This window comes from Tenrec ecaudatus, unplaced genomic scaffold, assembly GCF_050624435.1.
Source record: "Tenrec ecaudatus isolate mTenEca1 unplaced genomic scaffold, mTenEca1.hap1 Scaffold_60, whole genome shotgun sequence".
Taxonomy (NCBI): domain Eukaryota; kingdom Metazoa; phylum Chordata; class Mammalia; order Afrosoricida; family Tenrecidae; genus Tenrec; species Tenrec ecaudatus.
In genome coordinates, this window is record NW_027459484.1 from 236,559 (window position 1) to 253,578 (window position 17,020).

A 17,020-nucleotide genomic window follows, 5' to 3' on the forward strand; every position below is an offset into this window, starting at 1 on the left:
ACCCATTTTGTAAGCCTGCTATCTAAGGATGGAATGTCTGCCATTGAGATGCATGCTTTTGTGAGTTTCCTTTGCCCCGCCCCTCCCCCACACCCTCTTTGGCTCACATCTCAGTTGTGAACCTTGGAAGCCATTTCCACCTCCTGTTGGTGGCTTCCTTCATTCAGATGATGTGTTTGTGCCCTTGTGCTGTCTTTGTCTCATAAGATTTAATAGATGTTCTCTTTAAACTATATTTAAAACGCGGTCTCCTTTTTACTCTACTGCATGTTCTTAACCATTTCTGCCCATCAAAAACTAGCTTGTGCTCTGATTTGGACTACAAAAGGAACTCCAATCTCAAATATAATTTACGGAGAACATTTATTAATTATTAAAAGAGACAAAGAGAATACAAAGACACGGACCCATCACCGGATGGAGATCATAGTGCAGTTCAGGGAAACAGTCAAGTCGGGAATCGAATGAAATAAGATTGCAACAGAGGAAACGGTCACACGTTTCTGATTGGTGGAGCATCAGTACAGCATGTTATAAATGGGACTACAGAAGCAGGGACAGGACTGTAACTGAGCCACCTTCATTGCCAGATAGAGCATTTTACAAGATTGTTCCAAGTCCTTCTGACCCAGGCAGTCAGGGCTCAACTGCTAAGGCATTTTGGGCTCCTGACTATAGGACCCTCTGCATTACCTGGAGATCAGTGAATGGTGTTCACCTTCCCAGTTCCTCTGTCCCTGGGCCAATTTAATCTATTTCCTTGCTTGATGATCAGAAAGAATTCAATGGAGGCTTAATCTACAGCCATCTATCCTATAGCGCTTTACTCACTGGAGTGCTAAGACTTTAATCTCTAATACAGCTCCTGAGATTTGTGTCTGCGGATGCTGGACTTTTCCACTTGGAGTGTGAAGAGCCCCAGGGGGGGATGTTTCCCCTATAAGCCTCATCTCAGAGATTGGTTGCATTGATGGCTCATCTCTCTTCAAACTGCCACTTTCCCCCCTGCCGCCACCCTCTTATGATCCTTCTTGGCTCTTAGAGCTTGCTGGCCCAGATTTAATATCCACTCATATTTTTAATAGGGAGTTTTGGTTTCCTTTTACATCCTTTTGAATTGCAGGACCCAGCAATTATTTTACTTACTTATTTTCAAGTCATTTTATATATTAATGTGGAGAAATAATAGGTCTTCCCCTGTAGTGTTTCAGTTTTGAAAATCCACAGGGCAGTTCTACTCTGTCCTCGGGGGTCACTGTGAGTCAGAATTGATGTAAGTTAGTGGCACATGTGGTCAAGGTCAGCACTTTTTGGTAATTTCAGTTATTTTATTTTCACAGTGACATAGATTGAAATCCATCATTTATCCTACTGGATACAGAAAGCGTTTGAAATATCCTGATGTTTATTAATTAACCAGATGAATTTAGCTTCTATATTTTCCAGCTTATGCTTGAGTTGGTCCCCATCCTCCCCAACCCCCTCTCCCCACATGATTTATTTTGAAATCATTAATAGTGGACATACATCCACATCCTAATGGCTGCATACTGTGACTGAACGACCCTAAGTCTCATTTGCTAACCTGCTGACACTCGCCTCTATATTTCCATTGCTTAAGCTTGCTATTTCTGCATTGGTCCCCGGACCCACCAGATTCAAAATGTTAGTGGGCTGCTGCCCATGCCCATGTTGGATATCAGCAGGAAGTTCCCTAGCTGCTCCACCCCCCTTAGTCAGCGTGTACAGTTGTGATCGGAGGAGAAAAGTATTCCCGACCGTTCGTGGTTTCTTGCTGTATAAACCAGAGTTCAAGTAGTGCGCTTGGGGCCCGATGGATTGAGCGCCAGCTGTTTCCTGGCGGCCAGCTCCAGTGAAGCTTTGCATTTGATCCTTTTCCCTGTGGCCCTGATTAATCTTTTGATTTACTTTTTTTTCATATGTTAGCTCTTCAATTTGTTTGCATTTGCTGTTCAAGAACAGAGTCCTACTACTAGCTCCTCCTTTTAAAATTTGTGTCATGATTATTTCTAATAGAAGGCAACCTCCAGATATATAACTGTTATATATAGTAAGATAGCATGTTATTTTCTCTGTGCCCCACTGCATGGTAATGCTTGAATGTTCTAGCCTTTTATCCACGCGTTCTTGATAAGAGGCTTGTTTTGTCCACTGCGCTACAGTGGATTCTGTGAGTGATGTCACAGCACCTTCCACTCCTCGTTGGGGTTTCTAGGCTATAATCATGCGTTACCAGATGGCCACTTCATGGAGCTGCCAGTCCTTTAACCACTGGAGCAGTGGGGCTTCTTCACGGACTAATTTAGATGGGCCACACTGACATGTTATTCATTGCAGACATGGTGATTCTTAATGGGAATTATATTTGTTTTTGATTTAGTCATAATTTCAATGTAATATCCATGTGTATACATAGACAAGAATATGTGATCATGTTCAATTTCCCCTTTGGTTAGGTGTCATGGAGTTAGTTCCATCTCATGGCTATGTCATGTGTTATAGAGCAGAACTGTTCCATAGTTTTTCTGGAGCATCATGTTTGTGGAAGCAGATCTCCTGTTCTTCCACAGTAATGCGGGCTGTTTACCCCCATCAAGCCTCAGGGGAACAGTCTAGTGCAAGCTGTTTGTGCCACCTAGAAACTTTGTCCCACCCCCCAAAACAAACTCACTGCCACACAGTCAATTCTGACTCATAGTGTTCCTCCATAGGTATCTGATAACAAAATCTATACAGAAGCAACCAGCCTCATTTTCCTTTTGCAGATGTGCTGGTGAGGTTGAACTGCCAGCCTGCAGAGTAGCAAATGATACCAGAATTCATTTTTCCCCCAAAGGAATGAACCAAATCAAGCATCTGCCATCAAACCCACACCAACTCCTGGGGACTCCATGTGAGTCAGAGTGCAGGGATGTTGCCGAGGGGTTTCAGTGACTGGTTTCTCAAGTGCATCACCCAGGCTTTCTTCCCTGGAGACTGAGTAGACACAAACTTCCAGCCTTTCCATGAACACCTATCCATGGTAACCATTATCATGCTCAGGGACATAAAAAACTAAGCAAGACACACATGTGTGTATGTACACACATGCCAGAACCTATGAAACCTGGCAATCTATCAAAGAAGGAAAATTCAAAACTACAAGGAGATTGAGTTTCTAACTATAACATGAAAAACCACACAGTTGAATTTGTAAAATTTGCAGGACCCAGAAAAATAAAGTCATTCTGTAAATTTTCAGCTCTCAAGTTTTTATGTGTATCGTACATATATACGGTAACCTAACTGGTCTCTTTACCATAGATAGAGAATAAAATTAATATCAGCTTTAATAGATCTTTAAGAGAGATGCTATATGTAAATAGCTTAGTATTCTTTCTGAATTATCATGGAAGATGAACAGGGATCCTAAATACTTTAAAGATGTACAATATTTGAGGAATTTAAAAAGATTTATGACATTATTCTATTTAGCATAATTTTGCACTGTTTAGCATAATCTATTAGGAAAAGATATGCAGTAGCTTCCAAATGGAAAAATTCCATTATTTTTATTCCATTTTCCCATGGCCTTTTTCAAAAACCCCTTGTGCATTCATGGCATGAAGGATTGGCTACCAATGAGCTCCTTGTATCTCAATTAAGTAATACTTGTTAAATATCAATCATTTTGCCTACCATTGGGTTCCATATGGTGACCGTATGTGGTTTCGGAGTAAAACTATGCTCCGTAAGATTTTCATTGGCTAACTTCAGAAGTTGTTGATTTCTTCTAAGGTTGCCTTCAGTCTCTAATCATTTGTTTGGTAGCTGAGCACTCTGTTGCTCACACTACTCAGGGACTCCATTTAGGGACCTGCATCTTGAAGTGTGAGTGCTTGCAGGCAGAGCCCTGTGTAGCCTGATGTGTCAGGAATTAGCTTCCCTTACAAATTGGTGGGCCTTTCTGGAGCTGCTTTTCTTTTTCTGTAGGTCTTTCATGAGTTCCTGTAATGATACTTTATTGTATGTGGGACACGTGAACAAAGGAGTCCTTTTGTCCAGTGGGTTAAATATTGGGCTGCTGACTGCAAGGGCAGCTGTGCACACTCACCAGAAATGTGCAGAGAAGATGAGTCTGCCTGCTCCACTAAAGATGTGCAGGCGTGGGAGTCCTACAGGGAGTTCTGCTCTGTGATAGCTCTGCTGTGAGTTGGACCAGATGTGGTGGCAGGGAGTTATGTGCGGACAATGCCAACCCTTGTTCTTGACCCCTTATTAGCTATTTGAGGCTAAATGCAATTTGATTCACATTTTTTGTGGACTCTTGTGAAGTGCAAAAAATAGAATATTTTTTGTTGACAGTTTTGGGAACTGATATATTAGTGGAGGAGAGTTTTTTGGAACATGCTATTTTTTTTAATCATTTACGTTGGGCTCAGACAACTCTTATCACTATCCATACATCCATCCACTGTGTCCGATGTCTCCCTTCACCCACTTTTCTGTTGTTCATCCCCCATTTGTCTTTAGTGATCTTATAGGGAAAGTGAGCACACAATGGTATGAAATTTTGGAACATGCTACTTTTTTATTGATTTCAATCTTTTTGCATTTCTTCATTGAAATCCCAACGACACACCTTTCTGACTTCCTTTATCCTTATAAAAATGTATTTGTTCAACCTGGGCTTTGACTATCCTTAAAACATAGCAAGTACATTTCTTCCTAATACCCTGTGGTCTGGTATTTTCTCCTCTAGGAACAAACTCTTTTGGACTACCCATTAGTTAATCCCATCACATCCTTCAAATCACTGTTTTCAATGAATGCAATTGATTAGACTACTAAGGGCAGATAAGGAAAACCACTTGTAAACAAAAGGGCCCCATAGGCAGGTACACAGAATGATTTCACAATGAAATCAGCTGAGAGAGTACCTGTTTTCACCGCCCCTCTGTATTGAGGACAGATGTTTGCTCTGGGTCCTAACTAGAGTAATTAATTAGAGGCATTTAAAAGGATGCTTTTCTTGTTGTTAGTTACCATCTAGTTTTCTCCAATTTATTACAACACTGTGCACCCATGGTGATGTAGTGTGCTATGCGTTGGGTTGGTACCCACATGTTCAGCCATTCAAAACTGCTCACTGGTCCACAGTAGAAGATGAGGCTTTCTACTCCCTTAAAGAGTTGCAGTTTCAGAAACGCGCAGGCCCTGTTCTACTCTGCTCTGTGGGGATGCTTTGAGTCAGAATTGACTCAATGACAGTAATTTTTTAAAAAAATGTACACCAGAAAGAAAAACATGCCCTGTGACCTCCGTACTCTGACTTCAACATGGTCAGCTTTTATCTCTGAGACTGGAATGGTGACTTTGAGCTCTTCACATATTGGTCATAAACCTGAACGTCCTCATTTGCATTTCTTTTAACTATTGCCTCTTTTGTTTTACTTTCTTGCTGGTGCTTCTTCATGCTCCACTTATTTTCCAGTGTGGGAAGTTCCATGAATGCTTATTGCTAACGAGCTTTTCATTTAGTGGCTGACCATGGAGCTTCCCTCTCCGGCCCCTGAAGACCTGGGTGCTCTTTGACTCCTTAGCCTGTATGTTTGAGAAACGGAAATCGAACTGAGCATTTGCAAATTCATCACAGAACCTTCCCATGTTGTTAGAATTTCCTTATCATGCCAGGGTTCTCTGGCTAGTGTTTCCTAAAGTGATCATTTTATTTCTCCCTACACTAGCTCACGAAATGTAAATATGTATGTGTTAATGCTTAGACTCCACCTCTGTTGCATTTCTCATAAGAGTTATTATCATTTGGCCTTGTGCTTTTGTTCTTGTTATTTACTGTGGAGTGTTTTCAACTCATAGCCACCTCATGTGTCCAGGGTTGAACTGTTGGTTTTGGAATGGTGTGCCCTCTCAGAACACATTGGTCTGGTTTTGTTCTGATTTGCTCAATGGTTTTTTATTTGCTCAATCAATCTAATAATTTCTTATATGCAAGAGCCAGTTGTACGGCCCTGAGGTAAGCAGTATTGTCTGAGGGTCCTGGCTTTTCCAGGACAATGCGTTCCAGTTATCTGAATTGAATAGATTGTTTTCTTCGTCTCCTCTTTGTACTACACAGAAGATCCAGATCATCTCTGTAACTGATGACTGACAGAATAAAAAGCTCTGGGCATATGAACAGAAATGTAATTGCCAGGCATTTAGTTGTACACACATGGACCTGCATGCTGACCTGGTTCAACAAGTTTTCATTTGAGCAATACTGAAATTGTGAGTAATGTTGGTGACTTCAGCTCTATCCCATTGGGAGCAACATCTGCTTAAAAGTGAGTGACAAGAGGACTAAATGAGCCAATGTGGCCAAATCTTTTTGGAAATTGCCTCAGAATCGTGGTTGCTGAATAAATGCAGTGTTTTATCATGAACATGTTGTGTGAAAGAGGCCCTAGTGGTTCACTGGTTTAATCGATGCCGCTGGCCAGACCCTTTGTGGCTCCAGCATTCCAGGCCCATCAAGGGAGGCCAAGGAGGCTGCGTGGGCCCGTGAAGATTTACAGACTTGGAAACACTAGCGAGCAGTTCCACTCCCTGTTTTATGGTCAAAATGAGTTAAAATGTACTTGACCGCAGTCCATTTGGTTTTGGTTCATCATGAAGGAAAGGGAAGGCTTTAAAACCCGGCACCCGATGCACTGCTGTGGATGAGATTTTGAAAGGCTTATTGGGTCGACACTAGGTTACACTGTTGTAGCAGAATTGTGGAGTGACCGTGACAGCTCATGCGACTTTATGCCATAGCTAGTTGGCCATGCTGTGAAATCTTAGCATAAAGTGCAACCTTTTCTATGTTGTTGTTAGGTGGCTTCGTGTCCATTCCAGCCCCTAAAGCCCTCTATGTAACAGCGCGACACACTGCCCTGTCCTGCACCATCCTCACATGTTCCCACGTTGGAGCCATTGCGACAGCCCCTGTGTCGATCCATGTTGGCGAAGGCCTTTCTCTTCTTTGCCTCTCTCTCCCTCACCAAGCACCATGTCCTTCTCCAGGGACTGGTCTCTCCTGAAAAGATGCGGGAACAAAAGTATGACAAGTCATGGAGGCCAGTCCCACAGCTGAGAGAATGCTAGTGGTCATCATGTTCAGCTAGTCGTCCTTCCATGATCTGCAAATGTGAAAAAATCTTTAAAAATCTAAAATGTGAAAAACATCTCAAAGCCTGGTATGTAAGTCCTAGTATCCTAACAGTTTAACATTGAAATGCACTGAAGTTCAGTCAACTTATAAGAAAATTGGAACCTAAGTACATTTTCCCAATCAGCAAAAAGGACATGCTATTATGATACTGAATATATTGTGCTCTTTTGTCAGTATATCCTATGAGCTTAGTGTGTATTGATGTGCGTATCCAGTATTTTTTGAGGGGAGCAGTCCATAATAATTACATGACAGTAGCTTTGTCTCAGTGGGAAAATTTTCAAGATATCTGCATATATTCTTTTTTTTAATCATTATATTACAACTCATCACAATCCATACATCAATTGTGTAAAGCACATTTGCACATTCATTTCCATTATCAATCTCAAAGCATTTGCACTTTACCTAAGCCCCTGGCATCAGCTCCTCATTTTTGCCCCTCCCTCCCCACTACCCCCTCCCTTATGAACCCTTGATAACTTATAAATTATTATTTTGTCATATCTTATACTGTCCAAAATGTCCCTTCACCCACTTTTCTGTTGTCAATCCCCCAGGGAGGAGGTTATATGTAGATCCTTGTAATCAGTTCGCTCTTTCCACCCCACCCTCCCTCCATCCTCCTGGTATCGCCACTCTCACCACTGGACCTGAATGGATCATCCACCTTGGATTCCTTGTTTCCATGTTCCTATCTGTACCAGTGTACAGAGGGTATCTATATTCTGTTGTTACCTTTCACTCTTGCCCGGTTTCCCTTTTCAATAGCTTGTCCTATCTCATTGAAAATACAAAATACACAAGCGTGCAACTGCAGAGTGACTGGAAAGTAGGCGAGTAACATAGACACTCTATAGAAAATTTCATAATTCCCCAAATAATCATCTCTATCACCAGGTAACACGTCAGCTCTTGATCACGTAGAATTCTCCAAGAGGATACCATGACTCCAGGGCTTTGGGTCCCTACTTTGTTAGTTCATACCAGCAGCTCTCCAATGGCTAAGGAGGGGCGACAGGGAGAAGCACAAATTCTGCAGTGTTTCCTAGTTGTCATCTTCCTTTCACCCTGTGCTTCCTGTTCTGATAAATATTCTAATTTCAATCCTCCCTCCAATGGAAGAGAGGATATGAATTTGGAATCGAGGCTTTTATTTTTGATCATTCATCTGATTTATGTGTTCTGACTGTTCTCTATTCTGAAACAGCTAGATAGAAATAAGGCTGCAGTTGGTCACAGACAAACTGTACAGAGATAAACTCATTATGCTAGAAGCATGCAGTCCTTGGGATAACATGTAATTAGTGAGGGAGTGTGTCTAGTGCAGTGGTTCTCAACCTTCCTAATGCTGCAACCCTTTAATACAGTTCCTCATGTGTGCTCACCCCCCAACCAAAAAATTATTTTCATTACTGTAATTTTGCTACTGTTATGAACGGGAGAACCCTTTGAGAGGGTTGTTCAACCCCCAAAGGAGTTGCAACCCACAGGTTCAGAACAGCTGATCTAGTGGGTGAAGTGGGTTAGCTAAACCCTGATGGAAATCCTTAGAGCAAGACCCCTGTGTCTAATGCCCATGTGAAGTCTCTGTTTCCCCAGGACTGTCTTCTTCATCCTTTCACATAGTGGAATGCATGGTACCTTGCCAAGCCAGAATATACGGGATGTTTTAGGACACTGTGGCTGTTGAGGAGGTGGCTCTGAATTTCTCCGAGGAAGAATGGGCATTGCTGGACCTTTCTGAGAGGAAACTATAGAGACACGGGATGATGGAAACTTTTAGAAACCTGGCCTCAGTAGGTATGAATATTTTCATTAAAAACGGAAAGATGTGTGCGTGCGTGTGTATATGTATATTTGTGTATGTTTCATACTCAGTGATGCTATTGCAGTATGTGAGCTGAGTAATGGGAATACTTTGTTATATAAACAAGTGTAGTACTTTCCTCTCAGGAGCATGATGTCATGTTTCCCCATGAATATAAGGCTCTTAGTGTTATACTGATTTCTTATATCAAGTGTGACTATGAGTCTACTAAGTTTCCTTACGTGTTATAAATGTGAGTGTTGACCTTTGGTGCAGAGAGGCTATGTGTGCATTGTGCCTTGTAAGAGCTCTGTGTTTTTTCAAGGTTAACATGATAGCTTTATCTATTTATTATCTATTTATCCATTGTGTGTCAAGCACAGTTGTACATGTGTTACCTTATCATCCTCAAAACATTTGCTTTCTACTTGAGCCCTTGGTATCAGCTCCTCAATTTCCCCCCTCCCTGCTCACTGCCTCTCCATCATGAACCCTTGATAATTTATAAATTATTATTTTTTCATCCTTACACTGTCCGATGTCTCCCTTCACCCACTTTTCTGTTGTCCATCCCCCAGGGAGGGGGTTTTATGTAGATCCTTGTAATGGGTCCCCCCTTTCTGCCCCACCTTCCTTTCACCCTCATGATAGCACCACTCTCACCACTGGTCCTGAAGGCATCTTCTGTCCCAGATTCCCTATGTTTCAGGTTCCTATCTATACCAGTGTGCATCCTCTGGTCTAGCTGGATTTGTAAGAGAATTAGGTTCATGATAGTGGAGGGGAGGAGGAGCATTTAGGAAGTAGAGGAAAGTTGTATTTTCATTGTGTCTACACTGTACCCTGACTGGCTCGTCTCTTCCCTATGATCCTTCTGTAAGGGGCTGTCCAGTTGCTGACAGACGGGCTTTGGATCCCCAATCTTCACTCCCCTTCATTCACAATATGCCCGATACTGATCCCATCGACACCTTGTAATCAATCCATAGGTTGTGTGCTTTTTCCATGTGGGCTTTCTTGCTTCTAAGCTAGATGGCCACTTGTTTACCTTCAACCCTTTAAGATCCCATATGCTATATCTTTTGGTAGCTGGGCTCCATCAGTTTTCTTCACATTTTCTTTGCACACAGTTGTCTTCAGCTATCATCTTAGGAAGGTGAGCATCGTGGAATGCCAGGTAATAGAACAAAGTGTTCTTGCATTGAGGGAGCACTTGCATGGAGGCCCAATGTCCATCTGATACCGTAATACTAAACCTATTAATATATGCACCTAGATCTATTTCCCCACCCTAATATAAATATATTTACATATGCACATGCTTGTATTTAGACTTCTGTAAATGCTCTTTGTCTCCTAGTTCTTTCCTCTATTTCCTTTTACTTTCCTCTTGTCCCACTATCATGCTCTGTCTGTAGTTCAGTAATTTCAGGGTTTCAGTAATTCTTCTCAGTTACATTGCCTTGATCAATCCCTACCAGGCATCTTACACCCTCCTTGCCACTTATTTTGTGTCAGGGGAAAGGCCAGACCCTAACACATCACAGCGGGTCGGTTGGTGCAATTGTACAGTGATAATAAATAAAGATTATAGTAAAGTCATAGGGAGCATGAGAGATAGAAGAGGGATTGAAATAATGGAGTCAGACACATTTCATAGTTGCATGTTCACCTCAGCCTCACTTGGTGGTCCACATGGGGAGAGAAATATTTATTGCTAACCAAGGCTTTTATATCATCTGGGGATGTGCAGGCCCCCTAATTACAGGTGAAGAAATCCATCACAGGAAAGTGTTGTGCTATAGGTAATATAGTAATGGGAGTGGGATGCTGTAGGGGTTCATATGCTGTTGGAAGAGGAGGGAGTAAGGGTGTGCATGTGACAAGATGGGCGGACCCGAGATTCAGCATGGCAGCCTAACTTTGGATGTCACTGAGCAGGTTTGACCTGTTCTCTGGTTCACTGTAGAAATCATTATCAGTAAGGTGTACTGTAAACCCACCTTGCAGGGTCTAAATTGAAGCCTTTAGGGGGAAGTATCCCATTGTCCTTAACAGCAGGGATGGGCCCTATATGTGGTGGGACTAGACAGTCCTCTGACAGCTGATTGCCTTCAGGGAGGTAACTTGACAATTATTTACCATTAATTGTGAGCAGTGTCCTAAGTCTAACATATATTTGGGGGAGATGACTTGGAGAAATCTTTCTGTTTCCCACTATTTTGGATCACTTATTGATTGTTCCCTTTTCCCTGGGTTGGTTAACACCACTTTCTTTCCCCCACCTCCCCTTCTCCCATGTCATGCTCCCCGCCCCAACCATGGGTCCTGTTGCTTTCTCCTCCAGATTGTTTATCTGGCCTATATTATCTAGTTAGAAGTGCAGATATAATATGCACACACACACACACACACACACACACACATACACACACACAAGCACACATACACACAAAAGAGCAAAACAAAATGACAAAAGAAAACAAAACAACAGCAACAAGAAAAAAAGGGAAAAAAGAGAAAAGCCTGTAAAAAGTTAGAGGTCTCTATGTTGACCTTTAGGAGTGCTTTTCTGTGGAGTCTGATGGGGTGCCACGCTTTGGCCCCCGAGTCTAATTTTGGTACTCTTGGGACTTCCTTGCTCTACTTCCCTTGCTGTTCTGTTGCACAACACCCTTAGTGTTTTGCCTGGGTGTGGTGGGGTCAGATCGGATGCAATTCCCAAACTGTCTCCAGTGTTGTCCCCTATAGGGCTATAGGTCAGTGAGGGATGTCATGACTCATAGTCGGGGCAGCCATAGTGCTTCTTTTTGCATGGGCTGCTCAGAGCAGGCATATTGTCCTCAAAGCTTGGTGGGCCAGGATGTGTGCTCCACTCTCTCTTCCTCCCCCTTCATTTTCTCCCGTGTGCTCTGATCAGACATGTCCCTTTCCCTGAGCTGTAGCTTCAGTGTTGTCCTCTGAAGTAAATTCTTCTGGGGGAAGGGGCAGCTGTCCTCTTAGTTGGGATTGGGGCTGGCCCCTCTGATATTTTTGTTATAAATAGATTTTCTTCCACCAAAATTCCACAGACCTAGAGGAGCATAGGACTGGCTCAGTGTCAGGGAATTGTTGATTATCTTTTCACACTTTCCTTGTGATGTGTTTTTCTCCAAGAGCAGCATGTCAGGTACACCTTTTCGCCCTCATATGACACTAATGTGATGGGGATCTGCCTTAGGCTGGGTTCTCTAGAAAAATAAAACTATAGACACTGACATATGCATAAGAGAGAGCTTTTCATCAAGAGAACATCCCAGCCCAGTCCAACTGAAGCCCATGGGTCCAATGCTACCTAGAGCATCCATGGCTCAGTGTGTTCAAGTCCCCAAACTTCAGTTTTTGGGTGAGCATCAATCCTATCTGTTGTCCAGCTTGATATATGTGTGTGTATCACATACATATATGTGTGTGTATCACATACATATATGTGTGTCTATATAGTCACTCTAATATTATATGTGCACACGAATGCCTTGGTTTAGTTTATTAATTCATCAGTATATGAGGACCTTCAACACTACAGAAAACTACAGGACTCTAAATTCATGCTTTCATCACAGAATGGGTGGAAACAAATTCCCTGTTTCAGGGTTTTAATCTGAATACATTTGTACTTCCTTTTCTGTAAGATAAATGCTATAATTTTGATCATGCTGTATTTCTTTTTTTATTAAATCACTTTATTGGGTCTTGTAGAACTCTTATCATAATCCACACCTCCATCCATTGTGTCAAGCACATTAGTACATTTGTTGGCATACTCATTCTCAAAGCATTTTCTTTCTACTTGAGCCCTTGCTGTCAGCTTCTCATTTTTATTCCCCCCTCCTCATGAACCCTTGATAATTTGTAAAGTATTATTTGTTCATCTCTTACACTGCCCTATGTCTTCCTTCACCCACTTTTCTGTTGTCTATCCCCCTGGGGAGGGAGTTATACGTAGATCATTGTGATAGGTTCCCTCTTTCTCCCCCCACCTTCCCCTTCCACTTCTGATTAACAATTAATAGTTAGGGAGTTAAGTACCAAGAGTTATTTCAGCGTGTTTAAATGTAGCCTACAATGTTTTAGCATTTATTAGCTATTCATGGCATATCGTGAATATTTTATGGATGTGATAATTAAATTATGATTAAAGGAATTTTTATGTCTTTTTGGAAGCCTCTTCCTTAAAAAAAAGTGAACCTGGTAGCTCTAGTTAGAACATACAGTCAATTTTTAATATCACTGGTAAAAGTGGACATTTATGGTTGTCCTTTTTCTGACGTGGGGTGATGTTTTTTCAAGTATGACTTTTTCTTTTTAGGAATGTATATTAGCATATTAACATTTTGAACTATATTTGTTTTATGTTAGATTTGTAGAGTTATTTTTCCTTAGCATGAAAAGTCTTTGACTTTGTTTAGTAAGTTTTGTGTCTATTTAGATTATTAATTCTTTTTTACATTAATTGGTATATATTACAGTGCTCATTTTCTTATATTAAATCAACTCTAGGATAGATTCTACTTAATTATCATGTGTAATTATTTTCATGTGTTTTCTGACTCTATTCCCAATGTTTTCAAGAACTTTTTCATGTAGATCCATTATCAATATTGCTCTACAGTTTTCTTGAAGTATCATTATCTGACCTTGTTTACAGGTTATTACTGGTCTCATAGAAAATATTAATAAGGTTACTCTGACAATTATTGTTATGTTTCACCCAATAACGTGAACTTAGACAAAAAGAATAAAGCGTCTATTCATATTGCGTGAATACTCTCCTGTCTAGCTGCCAGAATCTTCAACTTTAATCTGTCTTACAGTTAGCCTTGAAGTTTCTCATGGAATTGAATTGTGATTCAGTTGATTGTAAACTTTCTGAACATCCTGAAACCCACTCGACTCTCATAGATCACTTGCTCTGGCTGGATCCTCTAGAGTGATAAATGATTTACACCCCTCTTGACGGGACAAATCGTCACTCACACCTGAGACTATGGATGGGACATCCTTGAACCCAAGCCAATAAGCCCACTACTACAGTGTGTGTTGTTTGCCATCAGTCAGCATTACCTAGAAAGCTTGGAATCCAGAATTTAGGTCAAGATGACAAAATGGTTTGATCAGTCATCTCTTTTCTGGATACATCTTGCATTTTTAAGCATCTTCCCTCACCTTGGCTCTTACCATGACCCCTTGCCATTCCATGACTGTAAGCTGCAGTCTTTCCCAAAGGCTTTAAAATCGGACATCTGTAAACACAAGAGCTTAAGAGAGTAGCAAATAAGGATTCCCCTGGCTTGTTTTCTTGTTTAGAATATCTCTATCTTGGCCAAGGTACCTCTAGGATGTGCTATTGGTGTCGCTCTGTCTCTTGTTGTCCACCTGTACAAAAACTTTCTCTAGTTACTACACTATTGTGCATAAATGGGCTACCCAACCATAGGGATTTCTTCACACAATAGATATTGTAAAGAATACCCAGGATGCAAGGGGATTGGAGTAGGTTTTACTTAATGAGAAGCTCAGCCTGAGTTGGAGTGGCAGATATGAGCGTGATTCAGCTTGATCACTTTCACCAGATATGTCAAGGGTTTTGGTCTGAGGTTCCGTTATGGGCTTTTAAAGAACATTCTTCATAAAATATTCCGTTCTTCAGTTAGATTGCTGGTGAAAAGAAGATATTTACCTTCAATGGAGCTTGAGAAATTTGAGGCCTTAAGTACTTCCACTTTGTGGATCCAAAGTTGATCATGATATTTGGGAAATTAGTAAAATTGCTCTGCAAAGATAGAGTGGACCCTTGTTTAATGCAAACCCTCAGCTTTGAGCAGGATTTTGATCCCAGGTGGTGGGGGTGGTCACTATTTAGCGCAAGAAGTACAGGCCAAGAAAGTGATATGCCTTTTTCAACATTGCCTCCTCTTCTGTTTCAGAACAAAGATTTGCCACAGAGAAATACAGTCCAGTCTAGGGAGCTAGAAATCTGGTACTAGTGTCTTGCACATTGAAGCATGACAAGGAAGGACTTCAACTTCTGACTGGGTCGTGAACCAAATCCATTCACCTGACTCCAAGCAGGGTGAGCATCCCTGGGGTTCCTGGGGTCAGCACTGGGCAGAGGAGTTTGAGGGGAAGCAGGAGGGATCTGAGCTTTCTGGGGTCTGAACCCAGGAAACACCAGTGTACAAGAACCCAGGCTGCCCCATTGGTCGGGGTCCGAGCAATTTGCGCATCTCCCGGAATGATAGAATTTGCTGATAATGTAACCATGTATAATTGTATTAGAACTTAAATTGTGAGCACTCCAATTTGCAAAAGGCGGGTGGCATAGTGGTTACAGATTGGACTGCTAACTGCAAGGTCAGCAGTTCAGAATTACAAGTCACCCCTGAGGAGAAAAACAAGGTTTCCAATCTTGGTAAGAGTTATAGTCACCGAAATCCACAAGGGGCCATTCCACCTCCCTTTAAAGGGTCACTGTAACCAGAATCCACTCTGTGGCACTGAGTTGGGTTTAAGGTTTGCATTGCTGATGACAGTGACAACTCTGTCCATTTGCTGCCTCCCCAGTTTGATTAAGCCTCCATTGAATTCCTTTTGATAATTAGCCAAGAATGTAGATCATCTTACCCTTGCGGAAAATGCCTTACAAAATAGATTGCCTGCACTCCTCTCCATCCATCCCCCTCCAAGGGCCTGCCTAGATGTATCCTTGATGGAGCTCACCTAAGCGAGGACAGCACAGGGGCCATTGTTATGAGTCTGGCCTTGATTGCCTCAGTTTGAAGGCCCTGGACCAATCTTTTAAGTCTTTCTATCTAATAATGTGCATGTCCCAATTATGGTCCCATTCCTGCTGCTGCAGTCCCACCTGTATCTGATGTATTGCTTTGCCACCAATCATGATCTGTGACATGGCCTTTTGTTCTGTGTCCTATTTATCTAGGGTCCCGACTCTGAATCCTCAGTTGCATTTGAACTGCTAATGGCCTCCCTTATCCATATGATGTGTGTGCGTATCTTTTGTTGTCTCTTAAAGTTCAATAAATGCTCTCCTCAAATTATGTTTGACAAAGAAGTCACTTTTCCACCCTAACACACAATTTAGCATCATCAGTGCCTCAAGGTACAGTTCTCTGGGACAGCATCTTGACAGCCGTACCTGCAGGTGAGGTCAGGCCCTGCAACCCCCTGGCTTCTGTCCTAAATGTACAAAAATTACAAAGTTCTCTTAGTTCTGTGGATAAATTCTCTCTCTGCACCTTAGCCTTATACCAGACACACTTAGCTCTATGTGGGTTGGCAAATCTAGTTCCCCAGATAAGAACTCAAATGTACCCCTATTTCACCTCTAACCTCCTGCCCAAAGGCACTTAGCTCTCTTGTTCTGTGGTCTGGGAATGCCACTGCTCTGTCTCAGGCTCTTGGTTCTGCTGCCACCATGTCTCTGTTGCTGCTTCTTCCCTTCATGTCCACTCTTGTGTCACAGCTGCCTGTCTGCTGGATTGAAGAATTTCTGTGAAAGAATCTGGGATCTAAAGGCCCCTACTCCTGGTTCTTTTTTTTTTTTAAGTCATTTTATTAGGGACTCATACAACTCCTAATACAATCCATACATATATCAATTGTGTAAAGCACATTTTTACATTTGTTGCCCTCATCATTCTCAAAACATTTGCTCTCCACCCAAGCCCCTGGCTTCAGGTCCTCAATTTTTCTTCTCCCTCCTCACTCCCTCCTCCCTCATGAACCCTTGATAATTTATAAATTGTTATTTTGTCATATATTTCTGTGTCCCATTTTTCTGTTGTATGTCCCCCAGGGAGGAGGTCACATGTAGATTCTTGAAATAGGTTCCACTTTTCCAACCCAACCTCACTGTGCCCTTCAAATATCACCACTCACACCACCAGTCCTGAGGGGATTATCTGCCATGGCTTCCCTGCATTTTCAGTTCCCATCTG

At 41.9% G+C, this 17,020-nt stretch overlaps 1 long non-coding RNA gene across 2 annotated transcripts in view; it reads left to right on the top strand.

The window, feature by feature from the left end:
* The window catches only part of LOC142436753 (uncharacterized), a 65,368-nt gene that overhangs the window by 36,198 nt on the left and 12,150 nt on the right, over positions 1-17,020 (top strand). Inside the window, exons 3-4 of one of the 2 annotated variants that reach the window (XR_012782097.1) lie at positions 8,816-9,016; positions 14,990-15,135. This is a non-coding gene — a long non-coding RNA (uncharacterized LOC142436753). The remainder of the gene's footprint in view (positions 1-8,815; positions 9,017-14,989; positions 15,136-17,020) is intronic. The other variant, XR_012782096.1, reaches the window with a different exon arrangement.